This window comes from Cryptotermes secundus, unplaced genomic scaffold (genome assembly GCF_002891405.2).
Source record: "Cryptotermes secundus unplaced genomic scaffold, Csec_1.0 scaffold213, whole genome shotgun sequence".
NCBI classification, from domain to species: domain Eukaryota; kingdom Metazoa; phylum Arthropoda; class Insecta; order Blattodea; family Kalotermitidae; genus Cryptotermes; species Cryptotermes secundus.
Window position 1 is genome coordinate 367,177 of NW_019731264.1, and position 18,346 is coordinate 385,522.

The 18,346-nt window shown below is 42.2% G+C and overlaps 1 protein-coding gene across 2 annotated transcripts in view; it reads left to right on the plus strand.

Moving 5' to 3' along the window:
* LOC111866750 (cyclin-dependent kinase 20) overlaps window positions 1–18,346 on the plus strand; it is a 113,626-nt gene that overhangs the window by 5,139 nt on the left and 90,141 nt on the right. For both annotated transcript variants that reach the window (XM_033752388.1, XM_033752389.1), the window contains exon 4: window positions 4,269–4,383. The gene's annotated coding sequence lies outside the window, so the exon portion shown is untranslated. The remainder of the gene's footprint in view (window positions 1–4,268; window positions 4,384–18,346) is intronic.

Sequence of the window (18,346 nt, forward strand, 5' to 3'; positions counted from 1 at the left end):
CTGTGTTTACTTCTAGACCAAGCTCATTATTAGCATCAGTTAAAGTTTTTGTGTTTGTCTTTATGATATCTGTTGTCTTCTTGTGAACTGGTACAGTAATGGACTCCTTCCAGTGATCAGGCAATCTTTCCTTATTCCAAATAGATTTGAGGAGCTTATGGATAGAGCATAGTATTTCACCTCCTACTTGAGTAAGTTCTGCTGGAATTTGATCACTACTGGGTGATTTATACCTTTTCATCTTTGCAATAGCAATTTCAACGTCAAAAGGACTAGGATCAGGTACTAGTTACTCAGCTGTCTTTATTTCTATCTGCTTAACATCACTGACCCTATGTGCGTTCATTAAAAATGGTAGTATTTCCACCTGTTCAAAATGTGGAATTCTGCAAGCCATTGGGTTCTACTCCATGTTCAGAGTGCAGGCTGATTGGAAACAAATTCTACTGTTGGCAGCTTCCTGTGAAAGCAGTGTGTCACCTGCCGAGAAAAATGCCCGCAGGCATTCGGAACCAGTAGCACACATTGTTTACTTCTTTCTTTAATTCTTAGTCAAATATAGTAATTAAAATTATACTATGCTACAAGCCAGAAGGTCGCAGGTTCAGGTCCCAGTGAGGTCACTGGATTTTTTCAATTTACCTAATTCTTCTGGCCGCACTATGGCCCTGGGGTGGACTCAACCTCTAACAGAAATGAGTACCAGGAATATTCTTGGGGTTTAAAGGGTGGCCAGCGCATAGGGCTGACAACCTTGCCACCATCTATGAACCGATTGTCTAGAAAATGTGGGAACATCAACATCTCACAACCCTATGGGCCTCCATGGCCTGCTACAGGGATACCTTTACTTTTTTTACTTTACTCATCATTATAGAAGATGTTCATAATGTCTGCCCTCTGCAGTGAGACATGTCTGAATTCTTTTGAACAGGTTTTGGAAAACTTTTTGCAGTTCATGTTGCTGAATGTCATAAATTGCTTCATGAATATTCTGTTTTAGAAAATGTAAGTCATGTGGATTGTTGGTATACACCAAAGTTTTTTAGTTTTCCCCACAAAAATCACAGGGGCTTAGATCTGGGGCTCTAGGGCCCAACAAACCCTTGCTAATAATTCTATCCTCCGCATTAAATCCCCAAAAAACACTGCATAATGCTCGGATAGTTTCCTTAGTTGTGTGTGGAGTAGCACCATCTTGCATAAAATAACCAAATCTTTCTTCTGCAGGTGCCAAATGAACGAAAAATGGATTGAGTTTTTCATTAATATATCATTCTATCATTCAGCATCAAGAGTTCATCATAAAGTATAGGTCCAATAATACATCATCATCATCAGTAATCTGTCAAGACGACAGGTCCACAGTCTCTTCCAAAACAATTCCTCCACTTAATGCGATCTAGAGCTTTCTCCTTCAAATGACAGTATCCTCTTCTGTCCCCAAGGTCATCCAGCATCTTCTTACGTCTTCTTCCTCGTCTTCTTGTCACTTCTATCCGCCCATCTATCTTTCCTTCGATAGCTTCTTTTAGAAGGCAGTTTCTGCGTAAAACATGACCAATCCAATTAGCCTTCCGTTTTCTTATTTCATGTAGGATATTCCTCTGCTCACTGACTCTAATTAACACTTCTTCATTTCTCACATAATCGGTCCAACTGATCTTCTCCATTCTTCTCCAACACCACATTTCGAAACTTTCCAGATGTTTCTGATCTACTGCCCTAAGTGTCCATGTTTCAGCCCCATACAGAGCTATGCTCCAAATGTAGCATTTCACTAGTCTGTGCTAATTGCACACCATACGCCTATCTTTTGGTCATGAAGGGGAAGTTGAATTAGTGCATGAGGATTTTCACTACTCCATTACTGTTGTTTTGTGAGTTAACATATCCTGAGAGATTAAAATTAGCCTCATCTGTGAAATTGTCAGGATCATGAACTTCGTCTTGCACATGGTTGATAAACCAATTACAGAATCTCACTCTTTTTTCATAATCCAGAGGTTTGATTTGAGGAACAACAGTAATTTTATATGGACAGATATGCAACAGTTTAATTGCTGTCCGCACACTGTCTACAGAGACACCACTTTGTTGTGCTAATTGCAGGAAAAATTTTCGAGGAGAATTTTTTAATTGATGGCAGATGTCATCAAGTTTTTCCTTAGTTAAAGCATGAGGTTGTGAGAACCAGGAAGCTGAGGAACAGTGCTGTTCTGGGATCAGGAGGGGATCCTTCTGTGGGACTGGCTGCCCCCAATATGACCACTGACAGTGATCGGTACTGCAATTCACTGTGCCAACTCTACCGATGCATTTAGCAACACCGCCATGGAAAATGGGGGTGTGGCATTCTTCTCCAACATGTCAATACGTGGCCACATGGCAGTCGGCAGACCATTGCCACCATGGGTGCTCTAGGGTACACTGTGCTGCCTCATCCGCCATACTCACCCGATCTTTCCCCTAGCGACTACACTCTAGTCGATGCAATGAAAGACGTTTACCTCCAGCGACGAGCTTCAGGCAGTTGACCAGCAGTGGTGCTGGGATACCCCCAAAGAATGGTTTGCTGTGCAGATACGAAACTGCCAGAACGATGGCAAAGGTGCATAGACATTGGCGGGGGATACCTCTAATATAATCTGTGTGTATTTTGTTCCAATAAATGGTTGCTGTGGAGAAAAACATTTAGTATCAATCATTTTTGAATGCCCCTAGTATTACTGACCTTCATCTTTAGTATGGCCTTATGCATCTTAGGTTTGAATGCTCCAAAAGACTGCATGGGAAACAGTTAACCATTTTCAGTTGAAGGCAGTGTAACCATGAAGAGTGTATATATACAAGTTCCAGTTAACTCACTCAGTTGATTGGTTAAGTGGAAGAAGTTGTGCTTTTCCATGCAGGAAATGGGCCTTGGGTTACAATGGTGCAGTTGATTGATTTTGTTGATTTGCATAGACGATTATTATGTCACATAAAATACAACACAGTAAAGTTCTTGCAAAGTTAGGTCAATATTTTTGTAAGGAACTAGCCTTTTTGGTCACAAAGAGCGTGATCTTTACATTTTTAATTTCAGTGGTATGGTTTAGTGATGCTTTGTGATATGTGGCAGTTGAAAAATATTCCAAATTAAATGAAGAATCGTTCTTTAAATTAAAAGAAACCTGTTTGGTAAATGTAGTGATATAGGATAATGGTATTGAGGTGAATATCTGCTGGAAGGAACCAACAGGCAGGCTTTTGACATCGCATCCCACCTAGCAGGGGAATGAAGGTTCATCATTGTTGTTAGACTGTTAGGTCATTAGAAATTCATTGATTTTATTTTCACCATACTTTTGATATTCATACATCATTGGGAAATGTGCATACTTGCAAAGAACTTTCTTAAAGTTGCCTACAGGAGGTACACTGTGCCCTGGTTTTTAAAGTAGATGGAATATAACAGCATTTTGTTGTTGCAACATGAAAGGTGGTGCATTGTAAAGATTTCAAGTAGGAGATTCGCTGAATGTTACAGTCACTTTGTTCTTAAACTTGTTCTTTGTATTTTATCATTTGATGCTATATGATGGTAGTCACCGACAACATTGTTGGATAAATAATAAACGAACATATTGAGATTATTACAATTAATATGTTGTTGGATCTTATCCATCATCTTGTCTCTTCTTAAAAAAGTTTCGGTGACTGGATTCTGTCTGTCTTCAGGTAAAACCTACTCAGTTGGGTCCAATAGACAGAGCTAGCCCCTATCTCGAGGCTAATGCCTGGAGATTAGTTTTTAAAAGAAACAGGATGGGTTTTTAAGAACAGACAAGATGATGGATAGTGTCCAACAACATATTAATTGTAACAATTTACCATTGTCACAAACTTTTATATCTTATATTGAGATTATATTTTTTGTATGTAGGAAAAAGAGGTTTCAGCATGGTGGTTATGTAGCGTACTGTTTTCTGGGATATAACTCCGTGTAGTCTGTTGAAAATCGACCAACGTTTTGAAGGAATATGTCGCCTTCATCTTCAGGGTTGAAGAGTAAGCCAGGCAAAAAAAAAAAAAAAAAAAACTGATGTGAAAGCAGGTGTAAAGTAGAGCTTATTCTCTGACCCTGAAGATGGAGGGTCTGTGATCCTCAGAAACGTGCATTTACTTTAAACAGACTACACAGCTATGTATCACAGAAGGTACTACTGTACATTTATAGTGTTTGTAGTATTGTGACATTAGTGGATGTGTTTGAAATGTTGCAGGCTATGCAGAACATGAATTGAACACAACTGGACACAAGACTGGCAGATCCATGCAGAAGACAACTGTATTGCAGACATTTAGGCATCCTTTTAAGTGTACATAATCTGCACTGTAGTAAGTAACTTAACCATGTAGTTACCACTGCTTTCCGTTAGCAACTGGCTCCATATTTTTTATCTTTTGTTAGCGCATTGGTCATGGTAGCCTTGCAGTGCAGTCGCAGATCAGTTTTTACATGAAGCTATAACCACTAGCCAGCCATTGTTTGGCTTTCTCCATTTGTGGCACAACTGTGGCTCTTTTCCTTGTGGCACTTTGGAACACTGGCAGCACCGATTGAAAAATGTTTTAACATAAGATGAAGTGTTCAGCAAAGTGATATGGGTTTGTTAATGCTTCTTTCTTGTATTCAGGGGATGCCTAATTTGATTATCAGTCATGGCACTGACTGCCTGACTGGTTTTTCACCTGTTTGTCAGTTGCTGTAAGCAATGCTAGGGCAGTACTTACCAGTAGTGGCTTATGAGTGTGTAAGCAGATGTGGTCATGTCCAAAGAAAACCCAACGCCTCCCTGAATGCTGATATTCAGGGAAAATCAAAAATTTATGTTGCAGTTTTTGCAATTTTGGGCTTATTTTGATTTGACAACATTGTAAACGAAGGGGTTACACCTTGTCACCTTTGTTGAAACACCCTACCCCTCCTAACAGCTTCTCTAGAGTTGGAGGAGATTTGGGAAGCCTCTACAATCCATGGCTCAATGTGTACAGACAGTCTCACATGCAGCACGTTCTATAAAGCTTAACAAAATGTTATTCACTTCAAAACTTTTACATGTCATATAGATTTTAACTTATTAGAAGTTATTCACCACATGTTTTGACCTATAAGGTCATCATCAGGTGTTTTAAAATTATAAATGAAGAAACTACTGTGCTTCCATATTGTGGTTTTTGGTTGTTACTATGCGATCCCTTCTATGCACATGTATTTATGAAGTGGCAGGTTGTTCTGCCTGTTGTGTTACCCTGTGTGTCCCTTTGACAGGCCAACACTACTAGGTGCTTCAGTGTGAATGCTACATGCCTAGACTGCACTGCTTCTGTCATATATTAGTCTGAATTGACTACATTCCTCGCATCTTCCTCCTAGGCCTTTTGTTATTGCTAGTGGGGTGGGACTAAGACCCTTGTACTGCGGCCATTTCTGGCCTATTGTACCAGCCGCAGATGATAGGCGAGGGTTATTGTGGAGCAATTGGTGGAATGAAGATGGCAGGGGAACCAAAGTACTTGAAGAAAACCTTCCCCAGGGCCACTTTGTCCACCACAAATCCCACTTGACCACACCCGGGATCGAACCCAGGCCGCTGCAGTGGGAAGCCAGTGACTAACCGCTTGAGCTATGGTGTCACCTTCCTAGGTTCTTTGATAATCATAGTGATAGAGATTAATGTGATGCTGATTTGCATTGAAATTATCCCTAACTTTGGTTTGACACTTCTTCGACTTGTTCTTGGTACTGGCACTGTAATGATATAATTGTCTGATGCTTTATTATATCCATCAGAGATAATGGTAATTCTGTGTAGTCTTGCATTTACACTTTCATCTTTTAATTTATTAATGATACGCTGTACATTTCACCATATTAAGAACTACCTTCCCCTTTATAATATTGCCATCGCCTTTGCTGCTTTGTCATTAATGAGGTCACCTCCCTCATTCTCTGCATCGTTGATTGTAGTTGTGGTTTGCTGCCTCCTGCTCTGTCCGTCCTTTTCTCTATTGAAGGTTAGGGGACTTCAAAGGGAACAGGAGCAGATTTGGACGCCAGTAACGTATGTTACACAGTGGATGAGCTAGGGGAGGTATTAATATGCACCAACCATCAGGGATGACACAAGATTCCTCTTCAGGTCTTTATATGGGCCTTGTGTTGAGATGGGAGAATAGTGACCACTACTGATGCACTGATGTTTCGAACTGGTATCCGTGGTTGGTGGTGATGGTCTGCGGGCAACCGAAGCAGGATATCCAGCCGGTTAGTAGGGCGCGTGCCATGTGTCGGCTGTGATGTCCGGAATGGGGATGACTTCTGGCCAGTGGGTGAAACAGTCGACTGCAGTGAGGCAGTATGTGTAACCCACTGACCCACAAGGTCAGTATGAACGTGCAGAAAATGGGCTGCCAGTGGTGTAAAGTCGCCCAGTGGAGTCACTGTGTGGTGGGAGACTTTGGAGCACTGGCAGGACTGGCAAACACATGACCAGGTGCAGCAATCCTTCTGTATGCCTGGCCACATGGAACACTGTGCGACCAGCTTAGCTATTGCTCTGGTGCCTGGGTGCGACAGATCGTGGGCAGACTGGAACACATGGAGCCGTAGAGGCGCCGGAACGTACAGCTGAGATCACCCGGTAGACATGTCGCAGTAAATGGAGACTGCGATACCGGGGATTGGTAGGTTCTCGAGCCGCAGGGCGGTGGTTGACCCCAGGAGTGCTCGGAGTTCATCATCACTGTCCTGTGATGCGGCAAGTGCGTTGTAAGGTGGTGGCACAGTGACGGACTCGACGCAAGAGAGGGCATCAGCGACAATCTTGTGCTGTCCAGAGATGTGGCTGATGTCAATTGTGAATTGTGCTATGAAATCCAAGTGGTTAAATTGCCTCGGTGAACATTTGTCCCGCTTCTGCTGGAAGGCATAAGTGATAGGTTTGTAGTCTGTAAAGCTGGTGTCACACTGGGCTAGTTTACTAGCACCTAACGATTAGCAGCAAGCACTCGCTGCTTGCTGGCGAGCATTTTACTCGCAGCTAGTGAAGTTGAACATGTCCAACTTTACTAGCCTCTAGCTTCAGAGATGGGATCACATGACTCATTAGCCACTCGCTACTAGCGCTCTACTCACCCGTGTGACAGCTCCACATGGCATACTAGCGGTGAGTTGAGAAACATGTGCAGATCAGTTGGCGTAGTAGTTGTATTCTTTCCGCAAGCAAAATGGGTGATGGTACATTGAAGTGGAATGGAAAAGAAATAATAGAATTTTTAAACATGTTCAGAAAGTACGAGTGTTTGTGGAATCCGTCATGTGATTTGTATATGAAGAGGAATGCAAAGGACGCCACCTTCATTGAACTCATGGCGGGTATGAAATTGAGGGGACTGGAAGCTAAAGAAGAAAATTTAAGTTCTTCGTGATTTTTACCGGCTAGAGCTTAATAAGGTGAAACATTCCAGGAAAAGCGGAGCAGGACTCGATGACGTCTACAAACCAAAGCTCGTATGGTTTACTGTAGCTGATTCATTCTGGCGAAACGGTGTTTCAGGAAGGGAATCAACATCAAACTTGGTAAGTTCAGATTAACCCTTTATAGAATATTTAATTAGTTAAAATAAGTTTAAAATATTTAATTAGTTAAAATACTTCTTGCTTCCAGTTCAACATTTGTTACTTACTCATTACATAGGCTACCTATAATAATTGTGCTTGATTTTGAGATTGTAAGAATAGCTTGTTTGCAATAGGAGTTCCAACAGTAACACAGAAACAATTCCCCGTATGTTTCACTAAAAAAGAACAAAAACTGCCAGAGATCCTGCGCTCTAGGACTTCCTCAGTGCTGCATATTGCCACGGTACGGCTAAGTCTGTCATAAATGCTCTTGCATATCGTTTACGGACCTCTTCTCCGTCCCTCTTGTAATTATTGGATGAATACAAACGATCTACTGGAAGCATTGCAGTAGGTTCTTGTCGCCACGCACCGAGAACAGGTTCACCAGAAGTTGGATCTTCCATGTCCAGAGATCCTTGGGGAAGAAGTTACTCTAAGCCAGTTGTGTAGAGCACATGCAGCTTTTACAACGAGATCTATTGTTTCAACCGAAAGATTAATTGGTCTACAGAATATGCGAAATCTTGCAGCTAATATCCCGAAAGCATTTTCTGCAACACGGCGTGCTCTTGATAACCTGTAGTTAAAAATCCTTTCTCTGTCGGACAACCATCTGTGTGAGTACGGTTTCAATAAGTAGGGTTGAATAGGAAATGCATCATCTCCCACAAATAGCTCTCCTGTAGGCCAGTTGAGAAAGTTTTGTTCCATTGCTGCGTTCAAACTTGAATTACGGGATACCATACTATCACTAGATCTTCCATCACAGCAAACATCAATATATTGAAAGCAGTAATCTGCGTCTACCATGGCAAACAAAATAATACAGTAAGTCCCTTTGTAATTGAAGAATAATGATGCAGAATTCTTAGGGCGCACGATCTGGATGTGTTTTCCATCCATGTTGCCACAACAGTTCGGGAAATTCCACCTACATTCAAGAGCCTTTTGAATAGCTTTCCACTCATCAGTAGATGTAGGTACCTGAAAGCAATGAAATTAATGAGATTTTTTTGCCACATATTTTCTCATTATTTCATTCCTTTTCAGGACATATCAACAGCAGAGATGTCAAACGTGGAAACACAAGGTGAAGTAAACGACAAGCAGGAAACCATTGACAATACTTGTTTGGATCAGTCTCACAGTACTCCAAGCCAAGACAAGCAGCTGAATTATTCACATCCCCTTGCCGGGACAAACAAAAGGTTAGCTGACAGGTCTCCTCCCTCAGATCATTCCGTCACAGGACTTAAAAAAGGGCAACAAGATCAAGAAACTGACAGCCTTTGAATCCTCTATAAATAAGCTACAAGATATAGCCAGAGTGGCAGCTGAACCTGAGGACGAGCATGACACTTGCTAAATATATAGCAAATCAACTGCATACGTTGCCTACCAGGAGCTTCATTCTACTCCAGGGCAAAATACAAAATTTAATAACAATCGAATGACTCAATTGCCATGATTCACAGGCATGTCCTCACTTGACGTGCTCGATGGGATCTCCACAAACGCCACTCTCGCTGACTTCTCCACCATCCACCTCTGTTGAAGCTGCCAGTTCTTACGACTCGTCAAACCAACTGGGTCTTGATGTCTTACAGCGTGCCCTGTACAACATTTGTGACTTCAATAGTGCTGGAAATGGATTGCAGTAGAGAACGCTGCTCCTTGTTATTTACCTTTTTTCACTGCATTATCTTTTCACAGACCATTCATTATATTGTACCTGTAATTGTAATGTTTAATAAGGCTACTACAGTATGATTAATAATAAACCTTTATAAGGAACAATGAAAAGTATGATTTTATTATATTCTTCATGATTATTATTTTTAAATCCTGTGTCGCTACTACAATTTACTCCTTCCCTTGAACCCAAATGGCAACAGTTTTTTTTGGGGGGGGGGTGAAAACTCAACTGATTCCCTTGAGTATATAATGTGTAACACCAAAACGCCAAGTATAGTAATGATGATGATGATGGTGGTGATAATAATAGTAATAATAATAATTTACCTCGATGTATGGTTGAAGAACTTCAAAGATGGCACCTAGAACTCCAGGCAAGAAGGTGGAAATGGTGTTTTGCGGCTCTCGGAATAAATACTGTAGAGATTTCAGGGATTCTCCAGCAGAAAGGTATCTGAGAGCAATTTCAAATTTGGTTTTAGCACTTAGAGCTTCTCTCATCACGGTATCTTTCTTTCTTATTAGAGGTGACACCATCTCAAGTAATTCTTCAAATTTCACCTCTGTCATCCTCGTAATATTCCTGTATCCTTTGGGATCCTCCTCTGCCAGCTCTCATCAGACGTGCAGAGGCTCCCAACCGATCCCTCCTCCTAATCCAGTCTAAGACCCATTTCTGTTTTTCCTTCTCCTTAGTTGTTCCACCATTTCCTCACATAACTGTCTGACACCCATATGCAACAAGTTTCTCAGTGCCTCACGCCTAATACCCATGGAAGACATGTTGTGTAAAGTGAGTTTGTTCAACAACTGGCCTACTAGCCCACCAGTACTAGCCTTGTGTGACAGATTAACTGGCCGCTAGCGCTAGCCACAAGTACTAGCCGCCAATATTAGCAGCTAGTAAACTAGCCCAGTGTGACACCGGCTTAAGGATGGTGAAGTGACGCGCTTCCAGCATATGGCAGAAATGGTTTACTGCCTCCTAGATAGCCAGTAGCTCGCGGTCGTAGGCGCTGTACTTCTCTTGGTCTGAGTTGAGTTTTTTTGAGAAGAAGGCGAGGTGCTGCCATGTCTTCCTGATGCGTTGTAGCACGGCACCCATGGCGGACGTGGAGGTATCTGTGACGAGTGCAAGTGGCGCGATTAATCCAGGTGAGCCAGTAGAGTGGCGCGTGACAAACTTGCCTTGCACTCTTTGAATGCCTTGTGGAGCTCCGGTGTCCAAGTGATGGGGTGGGAGCCCTTGACTTTCGGTCCAGAGAGGACGTTGTGCAGTGGTGCCTGCGTGGCCGCTGCATGGGGCAGAAATCACCTGTAGAAATTCAGCATGCCTAGGAATTGTGGGAGCTGACTGGTGGTCTTCGGAGGGGGGGCAGTCCTGGAGATGGGCCACTCGGTCTTCCAGAGGTTCAGAACCCTCGGTGGACACCTTGTAGCTGAGAAAGGTGATTTTGGGGTGCTCTGAAGACACACTTTGTTGGGTTGATAATGATCCTGTACCTCTGGAGTTGGTTGAAGAGAGCACATAGGTGTTGATCGTGCTCTTCAAGGGACTGGGAGAAGAGAAGGATGTCGTCTAAGTACGTGAAGCAGAATTCGAGAGTCCGTAGTGAAACGTACCAATGCCCAGGACCGAAATGTGGTTTGGGGTAGAAAAGATATTTTAAACAATACACACACCAAATAAATATAATAATATAATTGGTTGAGAGTAATAAAAATACAAACTGTCCCAGATGAGGACGGCACATCATAAAACCGTGCACCAACTCTGCCGTTAATTTAGCAAACCAAAAAGTTCAAGAAATAATTTGGGGACGAGACAGGCACCAGACTCTTCCATGGCGTGCAGCAGAATCTCCTTCCAGTGTTCAGACGAGCCTGCTAGTCCCTGGTGAAAGGATGAAGGGCGCAAGCGTAGGGCAGGAGGAGAGGGGGAAGAGGAATGGAGGGGGGGTTCTAGTTGAGGGACATGTCGGTAGTTTCTGACGTTACAGTAGAATGTCCATGAAGCACTGGAAGGTCTGGGTGGCATTGCACAGGCCGAAAGACATGAAAAGGAATTCGAAAAGGCCAAATGGAGTTTTGATGGCGGTCTTCTGTATGTCTTGAGGGTGGACAGGGATTTGGTTGTAGGCTCTCACCAGGTCAATTTTTGGAAAAGCTGGCAAGAGTAGTCGTGGATATGGCAGAGAGGATAGCAGTCAGGGATGGTTTGGGAGTTAAGCGTTCTGTAATCACTGCATGTACACCAACTGTTGTCTTTCTTGGGCACAATATATAGTGCCGAGGACCAGGAACTCTCTGAGTGGCGAGCTGTGCCATCCTGCAACATGGCTTTGAACTCGGCTTTTGCGATAGTGAGCTGGTCCGGTGCCAGTCGCCATGGTCAGCAGGCTACTGGTGGGCGGGGTACAGTCATGTGGTGGGCGGTATTAGGCGTACTCCGGCTGGGCAGGCTAGATCCAGGAACTCGGCCAGTAGACCGTAGACCTATGCGCCGTTGCTGATGGTCTTTATGCTGGGGATCATTGCATTGGCCGCTGAGGCCGGGACTGACAGCAACGTGACCCCGTCTAGAATGCGGTTCCGACAGTCTATCAGGAGACCGAAATGCGAGAGGAAGTCCACGCCGATAATGGTCTGTGTGACGTCGGTCACACAGTGTCTCCCACATTGTCAAGACGCAATCGTTTGCTCTGTGGTTCGTCAGTTTCTTCATTTGAGGACCTTTCAGAGAATATGTTCTTGAAGTTTTCTCTTTTCCTTTGGTCACTTTACGGATACAAAAGATATGTCATTTGATTTTGTTTGTAGTATGTCGAAAAGAACGGTGGTTACCGAAAACAAGTCTTTGAAAACAGCAAGTAGAAAATTAAAGTTGAAATCTTGCAGCACAGAAAGAAATCCTTGAGCGGCAAAAACGTTTCATTATCCTGATTATCTGGATTTTCAGTTATGTTTTAGAACACGGTGTTCAGTTCAAATTTGTACTCATCCTGTCTCAACTAAACGACTGTTATAGGTCCACCTGGTTGGTGCGACTTTCGGAAACCTCTTTTTCACTGCTTGATCCAAACAGTGTGTCCTTTTAAAAGATGCAGAGAAAAAGGAAGAAAAGCTGTTCATTGTTTTGAGAAACACATTGCACTCTTTAATACTCAAGACAGACTGTGAAAGTACAAGATTAAGGTTATATTCCATACAATGTATGAACATGGCACTTGAAAACGTGTCTCTCACTTTAGTTTGTAGCCCATTAAGTTCACCTGACATGACTGCCGCCCCATCATAAGTTTGCGCCACTTTTTTGCTGCCAAAACCATACTGAACTACACAGTCTATAACACATTCAGATAACACCAGTGCAGTTCAATCAGCACTCACATCCAAAAATGCTAAAAACCGTTCTTGTATTTCACCATTACTAGTTGCATATCTTAATACAATTGAGAGCTGTGATTGGCTTCAAATGTCAGTTGTCTCATCAACCGTTACAGGAACAAAAGGGGCGGAGCTTGCTTCTCTTTTGATTTCTGTTAGAATTACATCACTTATTGAGTCAGTAAGGTCGTTTTGTATTCTGTTCGATAAACCTGTAAATACTGTACTGTTCTCAAGGTGAGCATTGAGTTTATGATCATATTTCCTCAACAAATGAACTAATTCCACATAATTACCTCGGTCGATAGAATTCACGCTTTTGTCATGACCACGGAAGGCAAATTGCCTCTTTTCTGAATGGCAGATGATATCAATCAAGCGATTATTTCTCTATTTTCTTTCACATTTTCATTATGCTGTAGTATCGTCAGGTGCTTTTGATTGTCCAGTTGACAGTTCGAGATATCCCGAACCTAACAAGCTGCATTGTTGAAATAATGCAAGTCAAAGTTCTCATGTTGTTTCAGTGCTTTACGAAGGTTGTTGATATCACCAAACGCAGTCTTGTTCCATACATTTTTTTCATTGAGAAACGATAGGCATGGCCAACGAAACAATTTTCCTATATTACGGCAACCGGGTAGCCACTGTGTTTTAGAATACTGTTCCAAATTAAATTTCCTCACATATAATTTGGTTTGTGCTTTAAGTTCTGGCAAATCACACGTGAGTTGTCCTCTTTCTATAATTATTTTCTTTTCAGAAAGGTCCCTGCTATTAAACCCCCGTTTTAAAAGGCTTTCAACTTCACAATCGCATGCCAGCTGGGATGTTAGAATTTGTGTTTGTTAAACTTTTAGTTATCCTCCAGGTGTCTCTCATGTTATTGGTGCCCAGCCCTTGTAAAGTTTTCTGCCAGGTGTTCGATAATTGTTTTTTGATTGCCGAATCTATTTGCCCTTTTAAAGAATTAATAAGAGGTTGAAGTGTAATGTCATGGGTTCTTTGCCATTGCGTCCGAAGCCTATTCCTTTTTTGAATGAGCACATGGGTGGAGGGTGCAATCTGCACTGATTTGAAAGTTTTCCTTTTCAGCAGTACAGCATAGAGAGTGGCTCTGTTGGTGTATTTAAGGTGCTTAACCTCTGCAACAATCTCGCTCTTTGAGCAGTTCCCTTCGATGCACTGAGTATTCAGATTGTTTTCTAAGTAATGTTGAAAAAGTTCCCAGTTAGCTTACCGGTAGATAAAATTTGGTTTAATTTCGTCCAGTTCTAATGGCCCACGTATGGTCAATAAAACCAGGCTGTGATCGAATGTGGAGAGGCTACCTAGGGTGCGTACTGAGTGACAGTAAGTTACTGAGGATGGCAAAGTGAAGGATTTCCGCCCCTGCAGAGTTTCTGTTTGGAAAATGCATAGCCTTCGACAGAGCGGAAATTATGTAATTATTTTTGTAATAATGATTTAAAAGGGATTGTCCCGTAGCATTATTCTGCCTAGCGCGCCATGTTACGTGCTTGGTGTTGAAATCGCCTGCAAGTATTACTTTGTGCTCAGTTCCAATGAGAGGTCTAAAACATGTTTTATTATTTTTCCTGGCTGATTGTAGACCAAAATTAATACTGTGGATTCCCTATTAATGTTGAGTTAATAGCTGTAGCTTCCATATGTTGCAGGCGAGGAAGGATAATCTCGGAGTGCATGAAATCCTGACCCATTAGAATGGCTGTTCTGCCACCCCTCTTAATTAGCATGTCAGACCTGTACGTTTGTAGTTTGGACATTTAAATTTCGTGGATGCATGTAAATGGGTTTCACTTATTAGTGCTGTCGGTATGTTGTTGGCATCCAGGTAATTTATAAATTTGTATTTTTTTTTCTTTTGGATTTAATGCCCCTAGCATTCCAGAGTAAGATGTCAGTGTGAGAGGACTTACCCATTATGTGGAAGACAAGGTTGACTAGGAAGTTATTGAACATGACCGGGAGGGTGCTTTCATATGGGTGTTTTGGTAGACCACTTGGCTCTTTATCAGGATCGTGTTACGGTAATAACTGAGGAAACCCGAAACTGCACACTTAAAGCCAGTTCACTGCTAGAAATCAACAGCACGACTTCCACTCCACAAATTGTTTATTTCAGAAGCGAAATATTATAACTTCATTTGCAAGCACGGAGTAATGTGGCCCTTTATTACTGTCAAAGATTTATCGAACCAGAGTGAAGGACTGATGAATTTAGATAAACTTGAGGTGTGGAGCCCAATGATGTCAGCCTCCGATGAGTTCAAAACGCCAAGTTTTTGAAGACTGGTATCCTGCAGGAGTGTTGCTTCATCCCACACGAAGGATTTGAATCGATGGCCTCTCTCCCGGACAAGAATAGTTGAGCAATTTGTTGAATGAAGATTGGCAGGGGAAATTGTCACTCACTTGTCGGCTGTTAGTCTTGAAGTCTGGTGCGTCAGGATTCCAAGTCAGTCGGGTAGGGGAATTCTAACCGTTCCGGCCTCCTTTTCCCATTTCTCACNCTGTAATGCAAGCTTCTGTCATTATCCCTTTGGTAGTCATTTCTGTGGTTGTAGCACACTTGTCTCACGAACTGTTGGTTAGGCCTATACTTATCATTCCACTGGCCATGGTCAGGTACCCTATTCAGCATTGGATTTAAGTTACTGGGTGAAGGGTTTGGCTTCCTATTAGCGTTATTTCATAAGAGAAGACATTCCTGTTGTCTCGAATGCACGTGCTGCTATTTTCATGTTTGCCACTCTCTTGTAGGCTGATCTGAAGATTTTAGCAATGTTGGTCTGAGCAGTTGCATTACCAGGATGGTTCATGTCTGCCTATGGCGGAGAGTTTCGGAGGCCTTGCGAGATTTCTTCATGGACCCCAGAAACTCTTCAGTCAGCCCACACCTGACACCAAATTAATTTTATATCATATCCCGCGCTCCTTGGGGTGGGATCCCTCTTCCCTGCTGCGGGAGGATGCTGGAAGTAGCTAAACGGTAGCTTCTTCTTTGGGTGTGGGTGCCGTCAAAGAATAAAAGCTCACGACAGTAGTTCAGCCAAATGGTGTATATGTAGATTTATTTAATTCAAACAAATTACACCGGATACATATGATGTGTAGACCGGGCCAGAGCACAGTTGAGAAATTTCTAAGTCCTCGTTCGAGTGCAGACTGACATGGAGACTGCCCTCGACTGGATGTGCCCAATTGGCATACAGTAATATTAAAATGGATCTTATAAAAATGGGATGAGAAGGTGTCTATAAATTCCAAACCAAGAAGGATGTGAAGAATGGGGGGCGTGCAGTATGCGTGATGTGGCTACTTAGCACACTTAAGACATACCACATATATTTAAGCATAATATTGCCACGTGTCTCTGTGACTGAGACGCGGGTTTGGATTGATGAATCGTTTTATTGGATCTTACCAGTCGTGACTGCAGTTCTTACACTCTCAAGATTACTGTAGCACAGGAAGTCTTCAGTGTCTCTTAACACTTCACAGCTGAATCTGCACAACTTCTTTCCGTGATGGCTTCTCAGCTATGACTGACTGCAAATGACCTTCACTCTCCTCTATAAACCTTTGGCACAGACCCCATAGAAATCACCTGTTATTATAGACGTGTTTACAGTTCTGCTGCTTAACATTGGGCATGGCACGGACCACATTGAATACATTTCTTTTGTTGTCAGAATTGTTGCGTAACCTAGCAACGGACTGTTTACCAAGGATCTGTCTTCGCAGGAACTTTACCAACCCGTTACCTAGCAGTGGGTGTACATGTAACAATATTAAAATGGAACTTAGAAAAATAGGTCAAAAATATATGGCTCAGTAGGGGGCAACCACACCAGTTAGCCTCTGGGGTCCGTTAACAGACATGTGACGAATTTCTTTTTCTCCTACTCCTTCAGCAGTAAAAAAGCACACTACACTTGGGTTCTTCTTTATCCGCCTCCATTATTCCAAAGTTGCAGCTGTTTGATATTTGTTGTGTTGTGACGGTTAATAAAGAAGTTGTATATTGTAACATGACGGGTTGAATGCAATGAGAAAAGTGTACCAACCATTAACATTTTCAGTACTTTGGTATTTTGTCTTGTAGTTTCACAGCCCACCACAACACAACTTAGGCATACTTCACTTGGAAGGTGGAACTGCAAGCCTTCCATTACACTGAAGTTGTTCAACAGGCCATTTCTAACAATTACACTCAATGACTCCCTTTACTTTACTACATCAATGTCTTCCCATGTTGAGAGTGCATTGCTGCTGCAACTGCTACAAAATTCCAATGATACCCTCCTCTTGGAAACATGCAAGCATACACCAGCATCCATGAGCAGCTCATCACCTGTTGCACATCCAGCCACTGGTGAATTAGTGGTTGTAGGCTTCCTTGGAACAGTGGGGGGTCTGTAAGGTGGACGCAGTACTGCGTTGTTACTTTTTGTAATTACTTGCCTGTTGCCCTTTGTTGTACTACTGCCACCAGGTTAAAACCCATTTGCAGTAAAATAATAATAATAATAATAATAATAATAATAATAATTACTGATGTTGGATGACCACACATGGCTCTAACCTTACTTCCAGCACAATAAACAAATGATTAGTGTCGAAAGGCATGTCACCGAGTCCCTACCAGATGTTCGTACCATAAGCAAATTCCAGTGTTACGAACTTGCTTGCCGTTTGAGTTATGCGTGGTGATCTGTTTTCATTTGACTGCCCCATATAGTTTCCCCCAGACCTCTTAAGGTCTGATTAAGGCCATTGATGATTATAGTCTTCTGGACATCTACAAACTGTCCCTGAGTTGGGGTATCATTAGAACCACAGCACAAAAGAATAGTCCCAGTTATGTTCTCAAGGGATCCCGATTCAGGTTTCGGGTGTGAAGGTACTTAAAACACACCTCCTTCACATGTGTTCCACACATGCTGGGCAGCAATAATGTTAGTTAGCCACCCATTCTGTGAAGGAGGAGGACGATAGTCGGCTTTCCCATCCTCGAGGAAGGTCAAACTATCCCCATACTTTTTCCAGTGCTCTGTTTGGGGACTGTTATCGCTGAGTGGGCAACACAGTGTTTTCTGTTGTTTTTTTTTTTTTTTTTNTTTTTTTTTTTTTTTTCCCTGGATCAATGCTCTTTCCATTGAAACTATCGTAGAGGTTGTCAACTTGCTTAGTAAACGCAGCTTTTGCCAGGTATTCACTGCAGCACCCTCCTGATAGTACAATAAAAAGGAGTTAGTTTGCTTCCTTACATGATAGACTACCATATTTCTTCAGATTAGAAAATACACACTTTCCAAGGGAATTCGATAAAATAGAATGTGTGCATTTGATTACTTTATTCCTCATAGCAAAGATTTTGCCATCTCATTTTCTCATAATTGATGTTATTGACAGTGTGTTCTGCTTTTCAGACAATTCCACTTACCCTAAAGACATTAGTATTTGTGACGTAGGCTACGTAACCTGTATATTGATATGCAGTTTCATAAGTAATGAATGATGAAAATGTTTATTTGAAAACTGGATTCTGGTGATGATAATTTTGAA